Consider the following 11,438-nt stretch of genomic DNA (forward strand, 5'->3'; position numbering starts at 1 on the left):
CAAGGCCGACTCTCCGCCGGCCGCTTCATTTTGGCATGTCAGGAGAAGGAGGGCTTTCTCTTGGGGCTACTGTGTTTTTACTTCTCTAGATTAGCCTAAAAAACTGGGGTGTCGATTGCTGGGCAATGACAGTGAGCTTCGAGGGCAGGGGACTTCACGACCGGGAGAGGGAAATGGGGGAAGGTAATTCCGTTCCGATCAGCAGACAGCAGAGGCACGAAGTGTTTGTGTCTTCCTTTGGACACGCTGGAGAGCGCACGGTAAAATCTGTGGATTTGCCCGGCTCGCAGGCGCCTACCGTTCGCCCTTCCCTCCCTCCAGGACTGCGCCCGGCCGCCGCCTCTCCCCGGCGGCCCCGGCTCGCGCCCGGCTCTCCGCCGCCTGCCACCTCGCGGACCCCAAGCAATTTGTTATATAAAACAAAACAGCAACCACACACGTGTGTCTGCACACCCGCAGCGACGCACACCCAGGGAGAGCTCCGCTCGAGCGCCCTGGGCCACGTTTCTTTCTCCTCCTTCCAACCGCCGCACCCCGTCACCACCCCTAGTCCCGGCTGTCCAGCGGTCAGGAACAAAAAGCGGGGTTCGGACTCCAGATCCGGGGCTTCCTTGGCCCGCTCGCTTGGTTACTCCCAACATTAAGAAAAAGAGGTGATCAGAAATATTTGGTTCGCACACAAAGACACACCACAGAAGGAATGCACTTTTCTGTGCGAAAGGACTGGAACACCGAGAAGGAGACCACACCTGAGCGCAGCCGAAATGGTTAGAATAACCGGCTGCCAGAGAGCACTGGGCCTTCGGGCTCTGCCCCCACTACCTTATCTGCATCTCTAATTCCCGGCTACCTCCCACGGTTCCTGGTACAAATTGCCTTAACCTTCAGAAGAGGGGTCCTCAGCCACCCGGCTCCCGCGTACCTGCCCTTTTCCCAGGCCTCTCAGGCGTCCACCCAGGGGCGCCCACTCCCACCCCTTCACTGCATGCCCCGACTCACCCCCACCTCCTGTATCCTTGGCAAAAAGGCAGGATGAACATAGCAAATAAAGCAAAATGCATCTTCCTCTGTCTCCGGGCTTTTGGCAGGAAAGACCAACCCCGATCCTGATTCGCGGGGGTGGGGGGGAGGGCAGGGTGGGTGGAGATTCTGTGTAGAAGGGAGGGGGGCCCGTGGGGTGCGGGGCTCGTGTAGGGAGCACCACTCACCCGGTTCCTCAGACCCCAGCTGCCTTCTCCAGCCAGGAACTTTAGGCCTGGCAGAGCTACTGCTGGGAGCTGGGCCTCCTGCCTGGTCCCAGGCAAAATCTATATGGGAGCCTCTAAGACCCTGGGTCCACACGCACCTGGGTCCTGGTTTGTCTGACCTGGATGCCATATCCCACCCCAGATTCAAATGGGCAGCAAGTCCTTCCCTCAGAATCACACATTTTAAAGGTTTAATGGTAAGCCCCCTCCTCACAACCAGCCGCTGGGGCCCTGCAGGCATCTCCTATCCAGGACTCCACCTCGATTGACTCTACCAGTCTCACTGGGACCCCCTGCCCCAAGCCTGTCACACAACCAACAGCCCCACACACACACACCTTTTCTACCACAACCGCTAAGGGATGGGAGGGCTGCAAATGTCACTTTATTATTATCTGTCCCTTTAAACTTCTTCATCCGCCACCCACAATCCCAGTGCCCCAGTGAATGTGGGTGACAGAGGAAGAGAAAAGCACAGGTGAACTGGGAACCAAGCAGAGGAGAGATGCTCCGAGTTAGACTCCTTTCCATCCCCTGCCCTGGACAGACTCACTCAGGTCCACTTCCTCAAAGCACCCTGCGGTGTCTGAGAGGAAGGAGAGGTGAATAAAAACAACTCTCCTACTCAGTCACTCAACTTCCCTTGCATTTTAACGTTATCTATCTTTGTTGGGAACTGCTTCTGATTGAGTGACTTCTTGGAGGTCTGTTGGTCCAATGTCCTGGGAGAAAGTAGAGTTCTTATTTCCTCTGCCCCTCCCACTCCCCAGGACCCTGGACACCCTCCCTCCCAGGCTGCGGTTTTCTCACCCACCTCAGGGTGCTCCTGGAAGCAAAGGCGCCTGCCAGCCACCAGCATCCCCAAGGGATGCCAGATGTCCACACATCTGGGCTCCAACTTTCAACCCACAGTGCACAGCTGTTTCTTTAATTATATGCAGAGACAATGAGCCCAGTCACTTGTAGGCAGAGGGAAATAAACATGAAATTGACACTGGACCCTGCAGCCACCTTGGGGAGAAGGCTGAGATGCGCCTTCAAACTGGTTCTATTCCCCAACCCTCTGCCCTCTCTGAAGTGGAAAATGTATGTCCAGCCCTTCCCAAGCATTCCCACCATCTCTTATTTTTCTGTTTAGTTTTTCTTTGCATGCCTAGTTCTACTGGTTCTTTCCTCCAAACAAGGACATACACACACGCACACACCACGCGCGCCCAAGGTCATTGCAGAAAGCCAAAGATTTCCACGGACCAGAGAGAACAATAAGGACTGGGGTCTAGTTCACTTTCTTCCAGGGGCAGCTGTCTCTCTGGAGTGGAGACCTCCTCTTAATTCTCTCCACGTGGGGCAGGGAAAGCCATTGCAGAGTTAGAGACAGAAGATAGTGATATTCACTGACCTGGGTAGCCTGCTCTCGGCGGCCAGCTGTTTTTTATTTTTTTCCTGACTTGCTGGAGGTCTGAAGGCAGAAATGACAGGCAGACTTAGCCACTGTTGTCGCCGCTGCGGTCCTCACCGCCCCAGCTGCTTACGGCATCTCACGCAGGCTTCCAGCGAGAAGTAAAACCTGGGTGATGTGCATCCTTCCTAGGAACACCCTCCCCGCCTTCTGCTCACTGTAGAGAGTGGAGCTCTTCCGGGTTGCGAAGGGGGAAAGGGAGGGAGGGAGGGAGGGAGGGAGGAAGACTGAGGGAGGAATGAATTTCACCCCTTTTTGCAAACAGGCAAACGGCACATCTGTAGTGTGTGACACTGGCAGAGTTCAGGGATGGGGAAAGACTGCCTGAAATGTGACCAAGCCCCTGGCACCTACAAAGTCCACTGTCTCTAGCAGGGCTGGAATTAACACTATAAATGTCACCAGTAATGTTGACTGGGTCATTAGCTACCATAGATGTAAAAGCTTTTGCAAAGTTTCCCTCCCATTTTGGGAGGAAGTGGGGACCCAGTGGGAGCATCTAGAGGTAAAACTCTCGGCCACCATTAGCAGGGTCTCTGCCCCTCAGGTCCTCCCCCCCATCTGACTGTTCCACCCGTTTCTATATATGCTGACGCTTCAAAAATGAATACACGCTACCTTCCGGTACTTGCAGCCACAGCTGGCCAGTGAAATTTAGGAAAAGTAGGGTGGCCAGTGACAGCTCTGGGCTTGCTCGCTACTCTTTGGCTCTCCTCATGGTCACCATAAAAACATTTGGAGGTAGCGATACCTGTGCACCCACTAAGTAAAGGTTTGGGGATGGGCTCTCTAGGGTTCCCAAGCTCTTTCAAGAAGACTTCTAGGGGAAATTAACCTTCTAGGAGAGCGAGATAAGGGAGCAAGAATCAGAGGTCACTCTGAAGATAAAATGTCAGAAAGAAAATGATCTTATTAGTCTACCCACTGGACCCAACAAACTCCAGCCCTCCCCTTCGAAACCCCCCTCTCCTGTACCATCCCTACTTCTGCTGGTGGGAGGTCAAAATAATTCAAGGAGGGACTCTGCCATGAATAAATTTGGCAAGAGTAAAATGAAACTCCATAAACATTGGGGTAGAAAGGTCAGCATCCATTTGTTTTGACAGGTAGAGTTTTCCCTTCACAATATTTATACAATAAGAATATGGAGACTGACTTTAAAAATAAATCAATCTTCGGGGAGAAATAAAATGTGTCCAACGCTGGGCCAGGAAGTCAACAAGTTTCTTGTGCTGGAACCAGTTCGGTAGGAAGGAGTGGCCCGATTTGATGGTGCCAAGCGTTCAGGGGTGGTTGTCCCTTGGGGGGAGGACGAGGCCATTGGTCAGCAGGGTCAGAGTGAGTGGGCAGAGGTGGGGCGGCGACGCGGAGGGAAGTGGGGGAGAGTCGAGGAGAGCAGGTACCCAGCGCTGCCCAGGTGGCGGGCATCCAGATCGGGGATGGGTTGCTGCTCCCGCCCTGGAGCCCAGCCTGCCTGCAGCCGCTCAAGGCCCCTGAACCCAGACACAGCACCGACGGCTTTGCGCCCCACTCAGCATCCTCCGGGTCCAGGTTTAAGCCGAGAGCCGCTGGAGAAAGGGTCTTATATCGTTTGCCGACCTGGCCAGGAGAGGAAAGGGGGTCTCCCTGCCCCCGAGGAAGCCCCAAAGTCCACCTCGCGTCCCGACTCAGCCCCTCCTCTGCCCTGCTGCCCTCTGCCCCCGCCTTCCGCCACCAAGTGGCAGAGTCAAGTTCTTCGGCGCCAGGGCGCAGAGTCCGCAGGGCCGCGCGTTTCGAGATCGCTGGGGAGAAGGTCACTCTTTTGACAGTTTTCCCCCAACCTGTTGCCCTGGCGCATCTTGGGGAGCTGTGGGCTGTGCCGGGAGGGCCGCAAAGGGTTGGGCCGCGGGGATTCCGGGCCCTTCGGGGTCCCCAGGCCACCTCGCTCCTCCTCGTTCGCTGCCTCGTGGAGAGTAGGACCCCGGGGCCCAGGAGGGGTCATCCATCACCCAGATGGCGGTAGTTGTCTCCTTAAACTGGATATTAGCACTACCCCCGCCTCGTGGTCCACCAGGCCCGCGGGGCCATTTGCCTCTTTCTCCAGCTGCCCTCCGGCTTCTGGGCCCTTTGGAAGTTCCCATCCCTCCCCCACTCCCCCTTCTCCCTCCCCCACCACAGAGTCACCTCCAACCTGAAAGCCCTTTACCCGTAGAATCAGGATCCTGCCCTGCACCCCCTGGAACCCCAGGCCGGCTCCCTCTCCGCCACCCCTCCCACCCCCACCCTCGCCACCTTGTCCCCAGCGCGCGCCCGCGACCCTCCGCCCGGTTCCGGCCGGTCTGGCGGCCCCTGTCCCCGTTCCTTTTCTGCTGACGCGGACACTTGCTTGTCTCTGGGTCTAAAGTGACTCTTTGGTAAGGGACTGAGAAATCTTATCGCGTGCACACCGCTCCCCCATCGCCCAATTCTACCTTTAGTAAAGGAAGGCTTAGTTTAAGGAAATTCGACTGCCAAAGACACTCGGGCTTAAAAAAAAAAGTCAAAGGACTTAGTTAAAATATAACTGATTTTGAATTTAATGGCCAGAAAGGGGCAAGATTCAGAGAAGAAATGCCAGCTGGGCATTTCTTGTTATCTTGACGGACTTAGTGGTGGAAATTGCTGCTAATTAGGGTCCAGGGGTGAATTATTCCAGGAGGGTTGGGGGAGATTTGATGTGGGGGGGGGGGAGGGGGGGAGGAAAGGAGAGAATTTATCCTGAGAAGTAAACAAAGTGAAGGAAAGACGCTGGTCGCTTAGCCAGACGGGCCAAAGATTTATTCGAGATTCGCGGACACCGGCTCATGCACACGGTAAAGACGTTGCTTTTATGAAGCTACAAGTCGCTTTCTGAATTTTAAAAGCTACCACCCTGGCTCGCTGATTCGTGGTTCAGGTCTCTGCGCGTGTGTGTGCGCGTGTGTGTACTTGCGCGTGAGAGACAGCAGAAAAAGACCCTCTCTTATTCGGGGGCGACTATGTTAAACGCTGAGGGGCCACGGATTCCAGGGTGCTCAGAGCTGCCCCGTCCTAACAAGTCCGGGGGAAAGAGGGTGACTTCGCCCCCAAGGTTTCAGGACTCTCCAGTGAGCCTTTTCCTTGAGGAATCCTTGCTTGGTGAGCGCCTGGAGCACCAGTGCCAGAAGGCAGGGACCCAGCTCCCCACCACATACAGAGGACACTCAGGTGCGGCTCACCTGTTCCCGCACCCCTGACTCTCCCCATCCCAGCCCCCAGCACCAACCACCGGCCTTTTAATCCCTTAACCCTGGGCAGGCGATCCTCCTTCCCCGGGTTGGATTCAGAGGCTGAACCACGTAGAGAGCTGTTCTGAGGCTCCGGGGCCTGGGGACTGAGCTGGGTTTGGGTTCTTCCTGGAGGCAATCACACCATCCTAATTGTCACCAGCATCGACTGCTTTCAATCCCGTGGTGCGTCGGACCGCAGTCCCACGAGCTAAGGCGTTTGATTGGATTTTAACTCTAAAGGGAAGTCGCTGGGCATGTGAGGTAGAAGATGGATCAGTAAATGACTAACAGATAATAATAGAAACACTGTGTCCCTGGATCTCTGCGATGGCCGCGCAGATAGGAACTTCACCTGTTGGATAAAGAAAAAGGAGACCCCGTAGGAAGAAATAATCGCTGGCAGAATCTCCAATCTTACTAAGAATGTGCTGCCACTTAGAGTTGTTCTAAGCAGGGCTGGTGGGGGGGGGGCATATATTTATTCTTCCGGGTTTCCCACATCCCGTTTGTTTTCCGTAAAACACAGGTAATATTTTTTTCTCCTGTGCATCGGTCTACAGCGTCATTCCTCTTGTCCATTTTTCTACCATCCTTTATATACCCTCAGATTGGCTTAGTTCGTCTAAGTTCACTCTCTGCCAGTCGAAAACGCACACTCAGATTAGCCCTGGTTTAAAAGTTCCAATCTTTCAAGCACACTCACTGAGATTTATTTTATTATAAATGTGTAGGGTGGGTGGGGTGTTGAGAGGGAGTAAACGGCCCTCTAGGGTGGGGACAGTTCTTTCATTTTTCTTTTTAACAGAACATTTTTATTAAACTCAAGTTTCTGGTCTGGTACTTTGCCTGTGTTTCTCTAACCAAAACTGCGGGGCGGGGGGCTGGGGGGTGCTGGGGGGTGTGGAACCATGGATGTCTCAAATGAAAGTTTCACAAAGCAATGACTGGAAATTAAAAAAAAAAAACAGACCTATTCCACCCAGGCGCCCTAAATAAGTAGCCCCGTTTGCAAATTCCTATCAATTATTACGTGATGGGAAAAAATCCTATCTGAAAATAAAGCACGTGGACGTGGAGAATTTTAATTAAATCTTACTGTGGATATAATAACATGGAAGTGATTTTTCATTCGGCGCTTGCCTGCTCACCAGTGTTTTATGGCGTTTTCTTGCCTCTGACTTTATTTTAAAATATTAGACGAGGTGGAGAATTATAAACGACTCTTTCCTTATCTGTACTGCTCACATATCCAGGATCAGAGGAGCTGATTAAGAAAGAAGTCAGAGGCAACGTTGGATTCATAATGATTTGGAATAATGAATCCTTATCTCCGCTTTCCAGATTATCTGCCTTTCAGCTCCCAATGTTTTGTTACATGGGATAATTTATTGCATCTAATACATCACAATGAATCTGATGGTAGAAAGTGATGGCCAACGTTGTGAAAGGGGGCCCTTATTTTTTATCCCGGGGCAATGAAACTGCTTTTTGCAGTTTTTAATTGGGAAAATATAAGGTAGATCTGATAAAAAAAAAAAAAGAGCTGGGTATAATCTTGCCTGCTCGTGCTTTACCGCTCTGCTCTTTAATTAGTGTGTCAATTTCAGGCTGAAATTAACAAGATCGACCTGAAACCAGCGCTTAGTTTCTCCCCAGCACCAAGATCCCAATTTTTAACATGATTTATTTTTATGAAAAAAGAGATAATTAATCATAAACACTGACGAAAGCACAGAGCCAAGTTGAGATAAAATGCCATTTGCATCTTTATATAGAAAGATACCAATAATGGTAATTTTTCTGAGATTTCTTCTGTCCTCACCATCTCCTGCCCCAGCACAGCTCCCACCCTGCCCGCTGCCCACTCCAGCCCCATTCCAAGTACACAAGAAAAAAAAATCAATTCCAGGTTCCTCTTTGGTATTCATTGCTCTCTTTTTTAACGTGTATATATTTTTATATATATTCAGCTCCTCTGGCTTTGTCTATTAACACATGCAGAATTGTACAGGTTTCCTTCCCCCAGAGCAGAGTGGTGGGTGGATCCGCCTGTTCTCCCAGAGCCCCCCACCCACCTACCCTCATCATCTTCCCTCCTTTAGAGTTAGAGAGAAGAGGACACACATCTCATTTAATGGTTAATTAGTTACAATAATTGGCATTTTTGTTTCTTTTGTCTTTTGCCCTATCGCCCATGGAACAAAAGTCATCTAAACGCAACAGGCTTTCCTCTCTGCCTCTTTCAGGATGGATTTCAGACTCCAAGGCTACACCTGAGGTCCCCGCCCTACCCCCGACAGCACTAGCCACCTCCTGGCTTCAGGAAGTAGAAGGGGCAGGAGTCACTAGTAATTTGCTCTTTAAGCTTTTTGTGCCTGTTGATTACTTTCTTGTTGCTTGGATTAAACAATTGTTGCAAATATGCAAACCAGTGAAAGGCGATTCATACATATTTGCTCTCCAATTGTTCCTCCTGACGTCAGATCATAATTTCTTGGTAATTGGATGGCTTGCACCCGAATAATGCTCATCTGACATTCTCTACGTTTGCTCTAGGTTGTAGTAGACTTTGTACTGGGAGGGGGAAGGAGGACTTGATTCTTTTTTTTAAGAATTCTTTTCTGTTCACTGTAGTTTCTATTATCTCCCTTCCTCCCCTACGCTTAAGAACATTAACTTATGAAGTGTAAGGATATAGAGTTTGTTTCCTGGGAATATAATTTCCCAGGCAGTTTTTGAGTAAGTTGAAGAAAGTTGAATACAGGCCGGTAAAGATGGAGGAAATGGGGGAACAGTTGGGGCGGAAGCAAGGGTGAGGGTCTATAGAGCCAGATCTACTTTCCTCCCTTTGCTTAGATCTGCAAAGAGTCCCACTTGGTCACTTCTACCCATCTTGCAGCCTCTCCTGAGGCCACCGTAGGTTCCCAGCTACCTGGAGTTCAAGCCTCCACCACCAATCCTGCCCTCACTCTCTCAAGCCAAGTAGGCAGCCAAATCATTACAGATTTTAAAAGCTTGAATCTTGATTATAAAACTATTTCAGGTTTTAGGGGGTGGTCGAGAGAGAGAGAGAGAGAGAGACCTGATTTTATGGGATATTTTCTCTTTCTGTTCACTTTGGCCTTAGTTCAGTGGACTTAAGACGTCTAGTTCCAATTCTGGGTCCAATATTGTAGGACTTGTCTCTCCTTCCCGTTTCTCTCCCTTCCCGCCTCCTTTTCATCCCTTCCCCCTCTCCCTTTTCCTCTCTTTTCCCGCTCTTTAGGACACATCACTCCAAGAATTTCAAGTATCAATTATAAGTAATATTAATTTCTCAGCCCCAACCGGCGAAGAGCAGATGATCTGATAGGAGTATAAAAACGGTGCTTCCCTAGATGAAACAGACCAATGGAGCCTGCTGGGCCAATTCCCATGCCCAGATGAACATTCAATTTTCCGGCATTATCTCCACACTTAAACTCGCTTTCTCCATTTCTGTGCCAAGATAAATTTGCATAATATTTGCAGCTGTAATTAGCTGATGAGCATCTCCTAGCCTCCCCCTTTTGTTTCTCTCTGCATTTGGTCTTCCATTGATGCCACGTTTGATCTTTAATATTACAGGATTCCCGATAGAGGATTGCATATCTTGTCTTCTCAGCTCCAAAATCTTTTAAGGAGAGGAGGGAGAAGGGGAGAGAGGGGTGCGGGGGGGGGGGGGAAAGGGTGAGTGAGGCGAATAAAGCCTCACTAATCAGAGTTTGAAAAGGTTATGATGGCAGAAGGTATAGGTAGTGACAGAACAAATAAGAGAAATGGAGAATTATAATGGGGAGGGGGTGGGAGGGGTAAGACGAGCCTCTGGAAATGGGGGAGTCTGGAATGAATGGGTTTATTTAGAGGATTAGGGGGTGGGTAGGGGGTATTGGGCTGAGATCTGGAACGTGGATGGGCTGGGGGAGTGCCGTTGGCACCCAGCCTCAACTGTGTGGCCCTTCCTTTCTGGGCAGCCGGTCATTGCCGGGTCGGGGTCCGAGTAAGATGCTCTGTTGGGTTGCTCCCTTCAAGCAGAAACTGCAAGTTTTGAAACCAGGCGACTCCCTTATCTGGTCATCTGTTTGTCTCTGTTAATAGAGACCACAGCGCTCCTGAATTTCTAATATGCCACCAACACTTTATTCCCTCCAGCGCTGTTTAAAAGAAATGAAAAGCCAAAAAAAAATTTTTTTAAAAAGGAAAAGAAAAAAGATACAAGGGACTACAGGAGACGAGGAGTCCGTCGCACTGAATAGTGTCGCCTCCAGAAGTGGAACGAAACCAGAAAAGTGGCCCCTTGCCTCGCCTGGGTTGTTATTGTTGTGTTAGTTTTCCCCAAATCGGGAGTCTTCTGACTTGGGTGGCGGCGGGGCCGGGAGGGAAGGCGGATTAGAGGAGCCACTGGTTGAATTAGTATTTGTGGGAATCCGGAGGGGAGAGAGAGAAAGGAAAGGAAAGAGGCAGAAGGAGGAAAAAAAGAAGACAAGAAAGAGTCGATTTCCATGCCAATCATCGGAACAAATAGCTAACATTTAACGTTTACACCCGCACTGGCGGCGCCCTGGCGCTCCGAGGACCTGGAGCCGGGCTAAAATGTCCCGAAAGCCTTTGGAGAAAACGAGTTTCCAGCTATCAGGTTCTCCCCGTCCCCCCCTTCCGTACGGCTTCGGTTTCAGGCTGGAGTTGTCCAATGTCTGCGTCGCTGCTCCAAGCCCCTAAATGAGTGTCAAGGAGGCAAATATCAAATAGCGCCGGGGTCAAGGCGATTTAGTTAACCGCGCAGGGCGCTCGGGACTTGAAACTTGTGTGGGACTCGCGGGGGAGTAAGGCGGGCGGAGGGAAGGCCAGTGAATGAATGATGCATGAATGAATGAATGAGGAATGAACACCCAGACACACGTGGGCTGAGAGCGCCTCCACGCACCTCCTCGCCCCCCGCAGGGCAAAGCAAGGCTCTCAGTTGGAGGAAAGTTCCTTAAAACTTTTATTTTTATATAATGAGGCCAATTTTCTAAAGCGAAGTTAAGAAATTGGGCGCTTCTCCAGCGCTTCAACGGGTACCTTTTGTCACTGTATTGCCTCAAGGCTTCAGTTTCCCCACCTGCTAATTGAGGGGGTAGGACCAGAGGATGGCCAAGGTCCCTTCTTCTTGCGGAAAAAGCAGGCTGCGGGCCCAGAGCGGTTTATAAGGAGGGGGACGTCCCCGAGGTGACCAGGTCTGCAGCCGCAATGCGCCCTGGGGACCCCGGTACCCCCCCCCCATCTGGGCCACAGGCGCTGGCCAGACTTCCAGCAGCGAGAGCTTCAAACTCCCCCAGTCCAGCCTGCAGGGTTCTCTTCCCCACCCCACCCCACCCCACCCCCGGCACCCCTGCCCCGCCCCGGGCTCGGCCTCCAGGAGCAACGGCGGTTATTCTCGATTATTCTCGGGGTCTCCGTCTAGGGAAG

The sequence above is a fragment of the Orcinus orca genome, chromosome 2 (assembly GCF_937001465.1).
Source record: "Orcinus orca chromosome 2, mOrcOrc1.1, whole genome shotgun sequence".
Lineage (NCBI taxonomy): Eukaryota > Metazoa > Chordata > Mammalia > Artiodactyla > Delphinidae > Orcinus > Orcinus orca.